At 38.7% G+C, this 16,141-nt stretch overlaps 1 protein-coding gene across 5 annotated transcripts in view; it reads right to left on the reverse strand.

Annotated features, from left to right (window-relative positions):
- CDK8 (cyclin dependent kinase 8) overlaps positions 1-16,141 on the reverse strand; it is a 154,178-nt gene that overhangs the window by 45,583 nt on the left and 92,454 nt on the right. The window contains exon 1 of one of the 5 annotated variants that reach the window (XM_054015401.1): positions 12,431-12,450. The exons of 3 other annotated variants lie outside the window; for them this stretch is intronic. The gene's annotated coding sequence lies outside the window, so the exon portion shown is untranslated. Of the gene's footprint in view, positions 1-8,136; positions 8,256-12,430; positions 12,451-16,141 lie in introns of those variants that run through there. One more of the 5 variants, XM_054015400.1, reaches the window with a different exon arrangement.

Consider the following 16,141-nt stretch of genomic DNA (forward strand, 5'->3'; position numbering starts at 1 on the left):
TTTAGGCTTGAAATAAGACGAAGATTTCTGACGGTCAGAGGGGTGAAATATTGGAACAGCCTTCCGAGGGAAACGGTGGGGGCGAAGGACCTGTCTGGTTTCAAGATTAAGTTAGATAAGTTTATGGAGGGAATGGTTTAATGGAAAAACATTATTTTAGCCAAATGAATACCGTGCCTTGGTAGGTAAATAGTATAATGGCCAATGAGGGTCAGGCTGGAGACTCTTGCCTACATGCTCGGGGTTTTACGGATCGCCATATTTGGGGTCGGGAAGGAATTTTCCTCCAGGGTAGATTGGCAGAGGCCCTGGAGGTTTTTCGCCTTCCTCCGCAGCATGGGGCAGGGATCGCTAGCAGGAGGGTTCTCTGCCAATTGAAGTCACTAAGCCACAGGATTTGGGGACTTCAACAGCAGAGTCAAGGGAAAGGGTAGGGACGGCTTTGTGGCCTGCAACATCCAGGGGTTCAGACCAGATGATCATAATGGTCCCTTCTGACCTTAAAGTCTATGAGTCTATGACCTGGCATCCAACAATTTAAAAATTACCCCCTTTGATCCCACACAATAGTGTCAGAAAGTATATGGTTAATAAATTAACTTTTAAACAAAAAAGCTGGAGCAGTATGAAATGAACAGGGGCAAAAGTTCTAGAACTAGTTAATACATTTCAAATTTAAACGTATGGGAATAGAAGATCTTCAAAAGTTCTAAAAATATGATGAAAATTAAATTTATTACATCTGAAAAGTGATTGTTAAATTCAATAGTTGATAAACATTTTGGAGTGAATCTTGAAACATACAACAGCTTGGAGCTTTTCACTGTAGTGACTACATATGTAGACAAATACAGCATCTAAAAAGATACAAGCTTTTTAAATGCAACAATTTGGGCTTCTCGTCTTGCTCAAATATTTTCTGCATATTTTGCTATAGGTTTTTCTAGACCTCGGTTCAGAGGAAGCTAATCCTTACTACTGTGGACATGCTAGAATGCGGACAGAATGTTAAAGAGGAAAAGAGAAGGCTGTAGTTTTAGTAGTCACTGCATGATTAAACTATAACTCTATACAGAAAATAAGGAGGTAGTCCAGGTAGCCTAGACACTGTTTGGAGATCATTTATAGACCTTTTGGCAAGATTTCAAGGGTCAATGATTCCAAGGTCCCAATCATTGTACCCTTTTCCACCAATAGGACTCAACATCTGCCTTGATGCAGACTGCACCCAACAGAACTACCCTCTTTAATGTCTATAAATCATAAAAATATAGTAATAGCCATATTGAATCAGACCAACTGTCCATGTAATTTAGTACCTGGACTTTGCCAATGGCCAGTACCAGAGGCTTCAGATGCACGTGCAAGAAACTCAAATGGAATAGCTGGCCTAAAAAGGAAGTTTCTTCCTAACTCTGGGCAGTTGATGGTTGGCTTGGTTTATGTCCTGAAGCAGAAGGGCTTATTATCCCTTCTATATTTATCATTTTACTTAATGGAACTGTGGCTATTTATTATCCATTAAAATAACTAATATTAGCTTTGAATGCCAGATTTCTGGACTTGCTGGTTTTTGTGACAGTGATTTCCACAAAAGAGAGTCTAACATTTTCTTTTACCAACTTTAAATTTGTTACCACTCAGTTTCATCAACTACTCTTGTATTACAAACAAGGGAAAATAGGACTGCCCAAATTACCATTCATTTTATATACTGCTAGGGTGACCAGACAGCAAGTGTGAAAAATCGGGACGGGGGTGGTGGGTAATAGGAGCCTATGTAAGAAAAAAGACCCAAAAATCAGGACTGTCCCTATAAAATCGGGACATCTGGTCACCCTATATACTGCTCATGTCTTTCTCCTTCATCATATGGACATCGTTCTATGCCTCCACTTGTCATCTTCACTGCTCATCTCTGGGTCATTTAACTTGTGAGACATAAGAATCTTTTCCCCAGATTGGATGACTAGAACTGAAAAATGTTCACGGTGAGAGTAATTCATCCAATTTTATAATGCCTCTATAATATTTTCAGTAGTTTCTACATTGTTCTTTATATGTCAACTTTTGTTTGCTTTTTGGACCACCACTATGCACTGAGCAGAGGACACATGACCTGTTCACAATGATACCGCAGATGCTAGGTTCTAAGCTGTTCATCCTAAAAGTCAGCGGCACAAAGGTGGCTTTACACCACCTGAGGTGGTGTGAGGAATCAAACTGCACTACTGTAAGATAAAGCAACCACAGACCCCAAATCCCTAAAAAATTATGTCATCTGCACATTTTGCTACCCCATTCTTCACTCCCTTCTCCAGATCATGAACAGCAGCTCTGATACAAATCTCTTGGGCACCCCATCGTTAATCCTTTGAAAGGATGAAAACTGACCATTTACTCCAACTCTGTTTCTTGATTTCTGCTCCAGGATAATACTTTACTTCTTACCCAGTGACTTTTTAGCTTCCTTAAGAGCCTTGTCAAAGGCCTCTTTGTAATTTGAAAAGTATTTTTATCATCATCTACCAAGTCCATTATTTTGTTGAAACAGTTCTAGAAGATTCAAAGAAAAATTGAGTACACTCATTATCTTCATGTAGGATCCTCACTCCTGGATCTCAGAACTCCAATGACAGTTCTGTATGAAACTATGCTACCACTTAAGATTTTTATCCACAGAGGAATCTGAAGGCATTCTCTAGTCTAGGGCTAAGTTTTACTGACCATGCTCCACCACAGATAGCTTAGAGGCTTAGGAATTTTCCAGACATCAATTGTTCTAACTGATGCAGCTCCAGTTCTTATGGTCTCTTACTCTGTTCAGAGGCAGAAGTGAGAATGTGCTTATTTGTCCTCATCTCATGCTCATTTAGGTATTTCATAAATAATTGTTTCAACCAGTTTACCTGGCACTGAACTGAAGCACGCTAGTTTAATATCCGGGATCAACCCATTAGCTCTTTAAGTGTATATGTACTAACGTTTAGTTTTCTAGTATAGAAGATTATTTTAATGACCTGCATCTTAGCCACTTCATTCTTATTTCTTCAGTTTTGTTGAAGCTTTCTTGCTTTACTGTATCGCTTTGTTCCAGCACCACGATTTGCCACTTGGTAATTTTATTACTCAAAATGATATGTATCCTACCAACATTATCAGGGGTGAAGACAGATGAAAGATTGTTTTCTCTGCTCTGTTTACCCTCATTAATTTCTCTCTTTACCCACTAGCTGTCCAGGAGACCCATCAGTTCCCGGACAGGCTACTTGCCTCTAATATGCTTAAAGATTTTTATTTTTTGGTGTATTTGACTATTTACTTATGATTGAGTTGCCTACATTTTTGATTCATTGGAGCTGAATTTCCATTTTTCTGAAAGTTTAGCTCAATAGTTTCTTGTCCTTGCCACAACTATACTATACTTCCTCTTGCCTTCCCACTGCCTTTTTTATTTAAAAATATGCTACCTCTTCTGACTGTCACATGTTTAGCTGTGCTGCAAAATACATGCACTTTATCATACCTAGAAGTCATACCTCTGACCAGTCCCCATCTGTGCTCAATGTGTCTGTCACGGAGGCTTGTTCTCCTGTGTCCTAATGTTGAGCTTGAGTTTCACAAATCACCTTCCCCTTTGAGATGCACAGTCAGATGTCCCTTCTCTCGACTAACTCCTATATGGTCTATCCACAACTCACTGGATTACACTGGTCTACAGTTTTTGAGAAGTCGTCTGCTTCAGAGATAAAATGTGCTATTTATTATGTATTTTGATGTGCTGAATTCAAATACGACAATTAAAACAACTGATTGGCTACTGTTTCTAAGATATTTAAGTTTTTACATTTTATGTCTATGTATATTGTGTAGATAGTAGAGTTTTAATCATAAATTGTAAACCTAGGACTTTTCATGTTTATGGTTGCTTTACATGATATTTCACCTGCCCTGTTTATGTAACACTTTAAAAATCAGCAAAAGGGTTATATAAATAAAATGTATTATGAAACAAAAAGCAAAAAACTATTATGTACATAGTTTAGTCCTATTCAGTGTTTACTCAACGCTTCTTGGCTTATCTCTTGTATTCATTAAATGGAGCATCTCTTGTCACTGTCCAGCAATAGTCTGCAAGCATTGATGGGCTCCATTTGCCCTGATAGCGTTTCTCCATTGTTGCAATGTCCTGATGAAATTGCTCGCCGTGCTCCTCGCTCACTGCTCCGCAGTTCGGTGGAAAAAAATCTAGATAGGAGTGCAAAAAATGTATCTTTAGTGACATGTTGCAACCAAGGCTTTTGTATGCCTTGAGGAGGTTTTCCACCAACAACCTGTAGTTGTCTGCCTTGTTGTTTCCGAGAAAATTTATTGCCACTAACTGGAAGGCTTTCCATGCCGTCTTTTCCTTGCCACGCAGTGCATGGTCAAATGCATCATCTTAAAGAAGTTCACGAATCTGAGGACCAACAAAGACACCTTCCTTTACCTTAGCTTCACTTAACCTTGGAAATTTTCCACAGAGGTACTTGAAAGCTGCTTGTGTTTTGTCAATGGCCTTGACGAAGTTCTTCATCAGACCCAGCTTGATGTGTAAGGGTGCTAACAAAATTTTCCTTGATTCAACAAGTGGTGGATACTGAACACTTTTGCTCCCAGGCTCCAATGACTGTTGGAGTGGCTAATCTTTCTTGATGTATTGGGAATCTCTTGCACGACTATCCCATTCGCAGAGAAAACAGCAGTACTTTGTGTATCCAGTCTGCAGACCAAGCAAGAGAGCAACAACCTTCAAAATCGCCACAAAGCTGCCACTGATGTTGGTCATAGTTTATGCACCTCAAAAGTTGTTTCATGTTGTCATAGGTTTCCTTGATATGGACTGCATGACCAACTGGAATTGATGGCAAAACATTGCCATTATGCAGTAAAACAGCTTTAAGACTCTTCTTCGATGAATCTATGAACAGTCTCCACTCATCTGGATCGTGAACGATGTTGAGGGCTGCCATCACACCATCGATGTTGTTGCAGGCTACAAGATCACCTTCCATGAAGAAGAATGGGACAAGATCCTTTTGACGGTCACGGAACATGGAAACCCTAACATCACCTGCCAGGAGATTCCACTGCTGTAGTCTGGAGCCCAACAGCTCTGCCTTACTCTTGGGTAGTTCCAAATCCCTGACAAGGTGAACCTTGTGTTATGAGGTGTGGTTCAGAGGAGGAGGATGGGAGAAAATGTGGGTCCTGTGACATTGATGGTTCAGGACCAGAAGTTTCATCCTCTTCCTCATCTGACTCAAGTGAGAATGATTCTGGTGCATCAGGAACCAGCAGTCCTTCTCCGTGGGGTACTGGGCGAATAGCTGATGGAATGTTTGGATAATGCACAGTCCACTTTTTCTTCTTTGACACACCTTTCCCAACTGGAGGCACCATGCAGAAGTAACAATTGCTGGTATGATCTGTTGGCTCTCTCCAAATCATTGGCACCGCAAAAGGCATAGATTTCCTTTTCCTGTTCAACCACTGGCGAAGATTTGTTGCACAAGTGTTGCAGCATGTGTGTGGGGCCCACCTCTTGTCCTGATCTCCAATTTTGCAGCCAAAATAAAGGTGATAGGCTTTCTTAACCATAGTGGTTATACTGCGCTTTTGTGACACAAAAGTCACTTCATCACAAACATAGCAGAAGTTATCTGCACTGTTCACACAAGTACGAGGCATCTCTGCTCACTTCGGCTAAACAGAAATGTGTCCCTTTGCAAAAATCAAACACTGACAAATAAGATAGCACGACACTATGATTTCTAGAGCTGATATAGGGCAATTTGTTCAGCAGAGTGATGTAAGCTTCGTTATGATTGCATCATCCATGACTTCTAGGAATAACATGATGCAATTCATATCATGTATGATGCAATACCAGCTTCAGATTGCATCATTCATTATTTTACCTAAAAAGCAAGTACTGTCCAAACCCAGTCATAGATTTATTCATAGATCCAGTCAAAGATGTATTTTAGTCATTTCTGGTTTAAATTGAGATCCCTTCCCTTTATAACTCACTTATCCTCCGCCATTCCCAAGTCAAGGGTCGTATATACTGGCCCAATAGCATATCTTGAAAACTAGAGCCAATCAACAATTTTAAGCATCATTTTCGTTCTCAGTGACCCAGAATTAGTAAAATTTGACTACATTTATTTCAGAAGCATTTTGGCTGTAGAGCAGTGTTATTAGCAAATAAGTACCCAGAAGATTTGAAAATGCTTAACAAATGTAACCAAAGTAGTCAAAGCTTTAATGCAATACAGAAAAATTAAGTTTTATTGTAGGAAGAAAAAACATGCTCAGTACAAAATCCCTAACATCAAGGAATGGACAGACAGGTGAAGGAACAATGTAGAAGCTACAAACAAGAAAGGCAATGTATTCTCTTTCACTAGGGAATTATACAGACTTGCTGCCATGGGAGAACCTGTGGCTCTAGTCACAGCTACATGTGCAGTCTACATGCAAATCTTTCATATAGCAACAAGGGACAGAACAACATTAAGGAATAGGAAAATGTGGTTGTAAACTCCCCAAATAGGCAGATAGTCAGGGGTTGGTACAGTACCCAAAACTACTTCATTCGTTTTTTAAATTAACAAACTTTGTTTATTTTAAATGAAAGCTTCAGCTAAAGTGAAAGTTTAGTGTCTCTTTTTGTTTCCCTTTCCCTGTTTGAGATCAGAGTAGTCCATTTACCAAAATAAACTACATTTGATATATTTTTAGAAAGTCTAAGCCTGGTATTTTACTCTTTTTGAAGTATGAAAATAAATTTAAAGTCCATTTAACAATTTTGGGAGATAGTATGTGTGAAGAGGACCTAGAGAATAAAACTCTAGAACAGCTCAGCTAAAATAAAAGCAAATAATTTTTCAAATACATTTTGGCTCTTTCAATTAAAACTGGTTACCACTAACTGTATACCATGAATTCTAATCCAGCCCAGTTAAGAAGTTACTTGACAACAGTTCAGTGACTTAAACATAATGATCTCATTCCAGTAACTCCCACTGGGCAGGTGTTCAAACAGAATAAAAAAAACCCAGTAGCTGGCATCCTTGTGCTTTGAGCAAAGAGACCAAGGACTGAATGGGCATGGAGCTTATCAGCTAACTCCCCTCAAGGTGGTCCTTTTGGATCAGATTTGAGGAAAAACAGGCAACGCATCCTACACTACCTTGTTTTGTTGCTAAGATAACTAAGATTTAAAAATAATTCTAAAACTTTCCTTTTTTTAAATCTATGTTTTAAACACCTTAAATTATTTAAACAATGTTAGGGTCATTTTACTTTAAACAACCTTTCATTTGGAATTACTGGAGTTTAAAATATTTCTATTTGTTGTAGGTTTCTTGAAGGTTTATTTTTACAAAACCCAAATTTGACCTGACAATGTTCCCTCTTATATAGAAGGCATCACTCTCTAGGGCAGAGGTGGCCAACCTGTGGCTACGGAGCCACATACGGCTCTTCAGAAGTTAACATGCAGGTCCTTGCATAGGCACCGACTCTGGGACTAGAGCTACAGTCACCAACTTTCCAATGTGCTGGGGATGCTCACTGCTCAACCCCTGGCTCTGATCCTACGCCACCCCTTCCCATCCCCTCTCCTCAGCCTGCTGCGCCCTCGCTCCTCCCTCCCTGCCCCCCCCCACACTTCGCAGAGCCTCCTGCACTCCACAAAACAGCTGATTGGGAGGGAAGGAGAGGCGCTGATTGGCAGGGCTGCTGGTGGGTGGGAGGCGCAGGGAGCAGGAGGAGCTGATGTGGGGCTGCTGGCGTATTACTGTGGCTCTTTGGCAACATACATTGGTAAATTCTGGCTCCTTCTCAGGCTCAGGTTGGCCACCCCTGCTCTAGGGATACAGATTCTGCACCTCAAAGTACTAAACTTCTCACAGACACAAACAAGAAAAAGTCAAACTGATTATTTTACATTTTTCCCCAGAAAGTACAGTGACTCTGAACAGAATGAGGAACCATTCTTGCTTAAACTAGGCTCTCTCTTAGCAAAATTAAAATAGCATCAACTACTGTGACTAGAAAAAGAACAAAATGTTCTAGCACCGCACTTACCCCAAATATTTCAGCAAAAATTTACACTCTTTGTGAAAGTCAGCTTTTCCTTGTTCAAATCTTCATTTTTTGAGCAGGACATTTTAAAATCATATGCTTTCTGCCATATTTAGTAACCTCAGAAAAAAGGATTGCAGCTGGAGAAAAAGTATTGGCATCAAACTATCATTCTGCAGATACCTCAATTTCTGAGAATGCTAGACCAAGTTTTTTTTTTTTTTTAAATCTCACTGACAAGCAGATAGCAGTACTTTTCCAAACCAAATTTCTCCTAACTTAACACTGAAGATTTACTGTATTACCCTTTACAAACAATCTAATATTTCCCCCCAAATTATCCATGAAATCTTCACAACAGCAATAGAGATGGCTGCAATACAAGACTAGTACTATACATATTTGAATGGGTTATATATAATTTTTTAAGTATAAAATTATTCAATGTAGTTCAAATACACTAAAAACTACTCATCTATTTATTTTACAATAGTAAAAACTGATAATGAGATCCCATTAATGTATCAGGCAATTATATGTAATTGATTTAAGACTAACATCTATACACTTTGGAAATAGTTTTTGAAGTGTAAACCTTTTAATAAGTAACTATTAACACAATCTGCATATATTCCTGCTAGGCAAACAATGAGGCCAACTTTCAAAGGAAGCTCCAATTTCTTCCAAGGGAGATGCAAGCAAACCCCTGCAACCTTCCAACCTTTTAATTATACTTTTCTTACACAAGGACTTAGCAATAGGCATTACCATTTACAATGAAATACCCTGGAAGGAAGTTTGCTGTTGCAAGCAATGACAGGAAAAAACCCAACACTTCCCCTATTTTACCCCTCCCATCTCTCTTATGCGTGGCCTTTAAAAATATGTATACCAGAAGAACTCTTCATGTTTTCTTTGTAAATTAAGGGAGAAATGTGATAACATCTAGGAAACCATGCTTAATCAACAAGGCTCTGACACTTCTACAATCACTTTATTAATACAGAAACTATTCAGTCTGTATCTAATTTGTGGAATGTTCCAGATGCAAAACATGCTAAATATAGTGAACCTGCACTAAGGGGCACCTTCAATAGGCAATACTTTCCCTTCTTAAAGATGGCCTGCAAAACTTTTTTTTTTAAAATGGGGCTTGCGCCTTTTATGATTAATAAAGAAGTTCTAGAAGGCTTTTAAAGGTTCTTTTTTTTTTTTTAATCTTAGAAATATTAGGAATGTAAAGCTGGTCTGTTCTGGTTTGTTTGGAAGATCTGCAGAAGGTCAAAGAGACATTTGTGAGTTCATAGCACCTTAACCGAAGGGCAAAGATATGGAACCTTTATTAAAGGCTTCCTTTATCCAAAATGGTAGTCATTTAATTTGAACAGGTAGTAACAAAAAAAAACCCAAGAATATTTTAAACAGTGACTTTAAAAAAACCTCTTAATTCAACTTTCACTCTCAGTGATGTCACCGGGTCACTTATTCTCCAGTTATTGTAGAACCTTTCAGACTATACAGGCCCTGAATCTCTAATGGGAAAAAAATAAGCAGAGTTTAAAAACCAAATGCAAAACAGAACATTTTTCTGGCTTTTTATCATAAAGTAGCAAAAAAATTCAAGCCAAATTTTGTTTCCTTTGCAGGTCACCTTCTAAGATATCACTGATGTAATAACTAACATTTCTGTACAATTTTGTTGTCCTTTTAAAGATCAGCCATTAATAGAAAACAAATGGTCAGTTATCCCTTGCACAGTTACTTCAGACAGGTTTCACTGTATAGGGGTAAAAGCTAAAATGCTTTAAAGCTAATCCAGGCAAGTTACTTTATTCTTAAAGAAAAACACCACAGAAGCATACTTTGAGTGCCTCACTGCAAGATGACAGAGGCCACAAGTCTCTATCAAGGTCATTTCTGAGACATACACTATAATATTTAAGTCTTCTGCTGATACAAGAAAGTGAAAAGGCAAAACACAGTTCCTTTGCAGCAGTGTGTTTCTTAACCATATAAAAGGATTATATGGATGCACAAATTGTCAGGAGAAAATATTGTTGACTGGATCATTTCTTCTCTAGTTCTTACTTCTGCCAGTACTACAGTAAGTACATACAGAAGTGCAGGTCACAGGTCTCACTTTGGGAAGTGATTTAATAATAATCAAGGCAGTACACACACCACTCTTCACTCAGAGTACATCAAATGAGATTTGCAAGCCTCACTTGTAGTGGTTTGAAAATGGATGAACTAGCTACTTCACTTCAGCTTCCCCTCAGAATAATTTTTTCTACCCATTTAGCAAAGTGACCTCTAACATTTTTCAAAAACTCTTGCCTTTCACTCCATAGGCCTCTGGAAAATTTGATTTACTTGGTTGCGCCAAGTTTAGAAGCCTTCCCTTCTTGTGCTGTTAAACAGTAAAGAATGAACAGGAAGCTTGATTTTCTGACTAGTTACATTCTTGCTAAGTAAATTTGTAATGTTCTTTTGTCATCTAGATTGTGCTGCTCTCACTCTTTCAGGCTTCAGGCAGAAATAGTAAAGCTATTGTCTTGCAATCTGTCAAAAAGGCATCTTTGTGAATGAAGGAAAATTTGTCCTCTGCACCAACTTGTCATTGTAAAACACAGTATTAGGGCTTGACAGACATTGTTCCTAGTTCAGAAATACTTCAAGGATGTAACTGTTTTGAGACTACCCACATTTATGGAAAGGAAATAGTGTTATTGTCTGAGCAGTTAAGAGGCAAGCTACTGATGAACTTAGGTTCCAAATTAGAAGTCGGAGGAAGACTGATCAGTTCTGTTGCTTTTAGGAATTTCTTTAAAAGCCGACATGAGGATAAGTAGTCTGATTTGTCCTCCCCTAAGTCACCTGCATAAGGCTGGGACCTTAAAAGTGTGAGTTGGAACAAAAGAGTCCATACTACTGAGACGCCAGTATGGCAATTATTCTTAGAAAGATTCAATTTATTTATTTTCCTCTGCAGTACTGCTTAAACTTTACTCATTCAGGAAAGATTCAATCAATAGAGATTACTCCTGAACTGGCTCAAGTTCCTTTTCCTAACATTACCTACTCACGAAGGTCAATCATTTATTAAACAGCATTATATTGTAAAAAATATTGCATTTATTGAGCTTCTTGGATTTGTTTCCTGTGGTTGCAAAGTCCTCTCTATTCAAGACTCCCTGGTAGGCCTGCTTGCCTCACTTGTTCAATGTGTCTATATGAGAATTTTTATTCTGCCATTGCCTATAGTCACCTATTTACTCATAAAACCTGTGCTTGCCACCCCTCGCCCCTGACACACACACACTTTTCATTTGGGTAGAGGAAATTCAGAGTTAAGGCGATAAAATGCAAACATTTTATTAAAGATTTGTAACTATGACCAGTGAAGACTTAAAATAAGCTTTTCAGATATTAGCGTTTCTCTTGTCAGCTAAATAAGAACGTAAGAATGGCCATATTGGGTCAGTATCCTGTCTTCCCAGTGGCCAGTGCCAGATGCTTCAGAGGGAATGAACAGAACAAGGCTATTTTGAGTGATCCACCCCATTGTCCAGTCCCAACTTCCAGCAGTTGCAGGTTTAGAGATACCTAGCATACTATTTATTTTTTTAAGATTAAGTTAACATGCAAGTCATCAGAAGGCTATGAAATAAAATACTGTAAAGCTATATTATGTCTGGAGAAGTATATCAGATTAATAGTTTTTAATTTATATTTTCAGAGAGCTAAAGTCGGTCTATAATGACATCACAACTGGAAAATATCACTTCCCAGTATTTTAGCTAATGAAATCGATTGACCATGGTGCTGAACAGTCCTAATCCAAGGGGGTATGTGAGAGGTAACATTTCAGGCAATATAGGATTAGCTCATTTTCAATACTGCAAGCTCAAATACACCTCCTTTCAGATGTACTGTGGTTATGGAAGTGCCCCATCTCCAAAGGTGAGAAAAAAAATACAGAGATAAGTAGCTACAGAAAGATGGAATGTTTCTGTATTGAGAGTTAATCAAAATCATCGAGAATTAAACTATTCTGACGCCTGTACTAAATACACTTGGTGTCCTAAAGGGGATGACATAGGGATTGTTTCTACATGCTGTTAATCAGAGCTCTGGACTCCAGCACTTCAACTCTGTGCTACGAGCCACCATCTGCAGTTAAGTACGGCCAGGCTGAGTCAAAGTTTAAATAGCAGACCTTAAAGGAACCCCCAGACACTGCAGGAAGTAGAACTGATTCAGAAGGGGAACTCTTTCATTCTCAGAAAGTACTTACCCTACTTCATTTAACTGTCCTACTTCATAATCCAAAAGAGTAATTTATCTCACCCCATGACCACTTAGCTTCCTTAACAGCCTCTTGGGGTGGCCTGCCTTTATCACTTAGAAAGAATGATCCTGGGGAGAAGATAGAAGCAAAGAAGTTGTCTATCAGCTTATCTTGGGCTGGATTTCCAATTTCTGAAAAGTCTCCTCTGAGTCTGTTAAAATGATTTGCTTCTTAGAACAGAGATTAAATTGTCAATTAACTTTCTCAGGCACTTAACCGGTTTACATGTATCTAGTTGAAATCACCTCTTATATATAAAAATGATAATTATTACCTCTGATATTTTTAAGCATTGCTTATCTGAAGGCTGGTAGTATTGCAATACAGTAGAACCTTGATTTTACAGACACCAATCTTACAATCAGTTATACAAACAATTTTTCCTGATGAGGGAAAAACATAAAAATCACATAAAGCGATGTCTGTGAAGAACAAGTCAACATCCCCTAACATTCTGATGCATTCAATGTATTGGAAATTGCTTTGTAGTGGTTTGAAGGACAAGTGACGTAGTGCACTACACTACAAATTTTACACTACAACTCATGTAATTGAGTTGTTCAATTTTATTAACTGAATCCCACATTAGTTCATAAAGTAAGGGTTCTACTGTAGTATATTTATTACTTCAGGAGAATTTGTATAGATGCAACCCCCCCATAGACCTTTGCTCCTATTCACATTACAGAGATTACTGAGCTACATATTTTTTCCTGTTCATCAACAGAATGTGTTATTAGATTCTAATCAGCTCCAGTTCAAACAGAGTTCCATGGGTATTATTGAGAACAGGGTTTGGCCTACAAAATGGGGATGTGCAAGAAGAAATGAAATAGTTTGACTTAAATCTTTGATTGAGCTATATGGCTGGAAGTTGGGGGAGGGGGAAGTGTTTACTTGCAAAAGCAATATTTTTTATAAAGAATAACTGATACAAACATGGAACCCTATCAAGTCATTTTTACAGTTATTTTTCAGTGTAGAAGAACACTGATCTTATGAGCATTAAATTCATTCAAAAAAGAAAAAGTGAGACAGCATTCCAGAATGGCAAGACAGGCAACGAACAAGGCTCTGCTCGCTGAAGACAATAACAAACGTTTAAAAAGCCATTCACTAGATATTAATTTGACAATAGTGTTTAAAAATTAGAATTAATTCTAACACAAAGAGAAACAAAGGTTCTAACAGACCAAACAAGAAAACAACCCTTTAGTAAACACATGCATGAACTCCTACAAGGACAGATAGGAAGGTAACTGTTTACATCATTCAAATAGATTTAATTGTCAAGTACTGTACTAGATTCCAAGGTAACACTTCTATTTGTAGTTTCACAACAAACTAAAAATACACATGCTTCCTCCAGCTTTCTTTACGAACTGTGCACTTGTAGATTATGGCAAGACAACTTGGGCAGTTTCTTGCTTCCTCAGATTTCTTTGAACCCCCTATCAATCCGGTTATATGTTTTAATATGGGATAGAAACTAAATGGTTTGTGTATGTTGATTTCTTCCTTGAAATGAGCAAAAATAAAGTGTCTCTGTAGATTCATTTAAGTCTGTTTGAAACCTTTGGTATCACTGACAATGAAAAAAAGGTTGTCTAGTTAGTGGACACGAATAGAAATGGATGGAGCTGCTGAGTGGCTCTGTTCCTGTCATTTTGAGATAAACCTACGGGTAGGTGTGGAGAATTGTTTCCCTTACTCAAGGGTTCTCTCTGGTCAGGCATCACAATGGTCTATGTTGTCATTGCTCTTGTTCAATGTGTTCATGAGGCCTCAGAGAACCAGTGAGAAGATAAGGGCTACAATGCATTTAGTGTGCTGCTAACACCCAGTCCTACATCTTTGTCATCGCTGACCGAGCTGTAGTAGTAACAAACTACCCAGTGTCTAGACTATCACTAGCTGGATGTGACTCAATATGGATGGCCTTGGGGAAGCAGCTATAAGAGTTATGTCAGCAGCCCCTATTGAGTAAGTATGGCTACTATTTGGGAAGAGAAGAGCATACTTGGCATTTGATCTGGGGCTGCTCCTCAATGCCCAGGTAGCAGCTGTGTCCAAGAGTGTTTTTCTCCATCCGTGCCTTGCAAGGAGACCTTCTCACAAATAGCCATACTTTTGTCACCTTGAGATTAGATTGCTGTGATACATTCTACAGGAGATACACCTTATGATCATTCAGAAACTGAATACAGTGCAGGATGTTACAGCCTGTTTAATCTGAGATACACATCAGACCAGTGTACTGTGACCTACACGGATTTCCAATAAGTTTCTGGGTAGAATTCAAGGGGCTGCTTTTAAACCATTGTTTGCGACCAGGTTACCTGAGAATTCATCTCTTTCCATAATATATTAGTTACAGTTGAGATCAGCAGGGGGCACTTGAGCTCAAGCTCCCTTAATAAAGTAAGAGAGAGATGCTGGCAGAGCATTCTCTGTGTGCGGGTCTCCTGCTTTGGAACTCACTTCCACCTCTTGTGGTCTACCAGAGTCCAGAACATTAGTCTTCCAGGCATGCTGCAAAGCCCATTTTTTGTCTCTCTTCTCTAAGGCTGTTAAGGAGAGTATAGCCTGGAATAGGTATAGTAGAACACCAGAGTTACAAACTGACGAGTCAACCACACACCTCATTTGGAACCAGAAGTACACAATCAGGCAGCAGAGACGAAAAAAAGCAAAATGTACAGTATATTACTGTGTTAAACAAACTACTAAAAAAATAAAGGGCAAGTTTAATAAAAAAAGACTTTACAAGGTAAAGAAATGATTTCTGTGCTTGTTTAATTTAAATTAAAATGATTAAAAGCAGTATTTTTCTTCTGCAGTAAAGTTTCAAAGCTCCAGTAAGTCTATGTTCAGTCATAAACTTTTGAAAGAACAGCCATAACGCTTTGTTCAGAGTTATGAACATTTCAGAGTTACAAACTGTCAAGGCTGCTTCCCCACTCTGAACTTTAGGGTACAAATGTGGGGGCCTGCATGAAAACTTCTAAGCTTAACTACCAGCTTAGATCTGGTCCGCTGCCACCATTCCCAAAGCTAGTTCCCTTCCCTGGGAAGCCTTGAGAAACTCTTCACCAATTCCCTGGTGAATACAGATCCAAACCCCTTGGATCTTAAAGCAAGGAGAAATTAACCATCCCCCCTTCTTCCTCCCACCAACTCCTGGTGGATCAAGATCCAACCCCCTTGGATCTAAAAACAAGGAAAAATCAATCAGGTTCTTAAAAAAAAGGCTTTTAATTAAAAGAAAAAAGGTAAAAATCATCTCTGTAAAATCAGTATGGAAAATAACTTTACAGGGTAATCAAACTTAAAGAGCTCAGAGGACCCCCCTCTAGCCTCAGGTTCAAAGTATAGCAAACAGAGATAAACACTCTAGTAAAAGGTACATTTACAAGTTGAGAAAACAAAGTAAAACTAACACGCCTTGCCTGGCTGTTTACTTACAAGTTTGAAATAGGAGAGACTTGTTTAGAAAGATGTGGAGAACCTGGATTGATGTCTGATCCCTCTCAGTCCCAAGAGCGAACAAACTCCCAAACAAAGAGCACAAACAAAAGCCCCACTCCCACCCCCCAAGATTTGAAAGTATCTTGTCCCCTTATTGGTCCTTTGGGTCAGGTGTCAGCCAGGTTACCT

This window comes from Malaclemys terrapin, chromosome 1 (genome assembly GCF_027887155.1).
Source record: "Malaclemys terrapin pileata isolate rMalTer1 chromosome 1, rMalTer1.hap1, whole genome shotgun sequence".
Taxonomy (NCBI): Eukaryota; Metazoa; Chordata; order Testudines; family Emydidae; genus Malaclemys; species Malaclemys terrapin.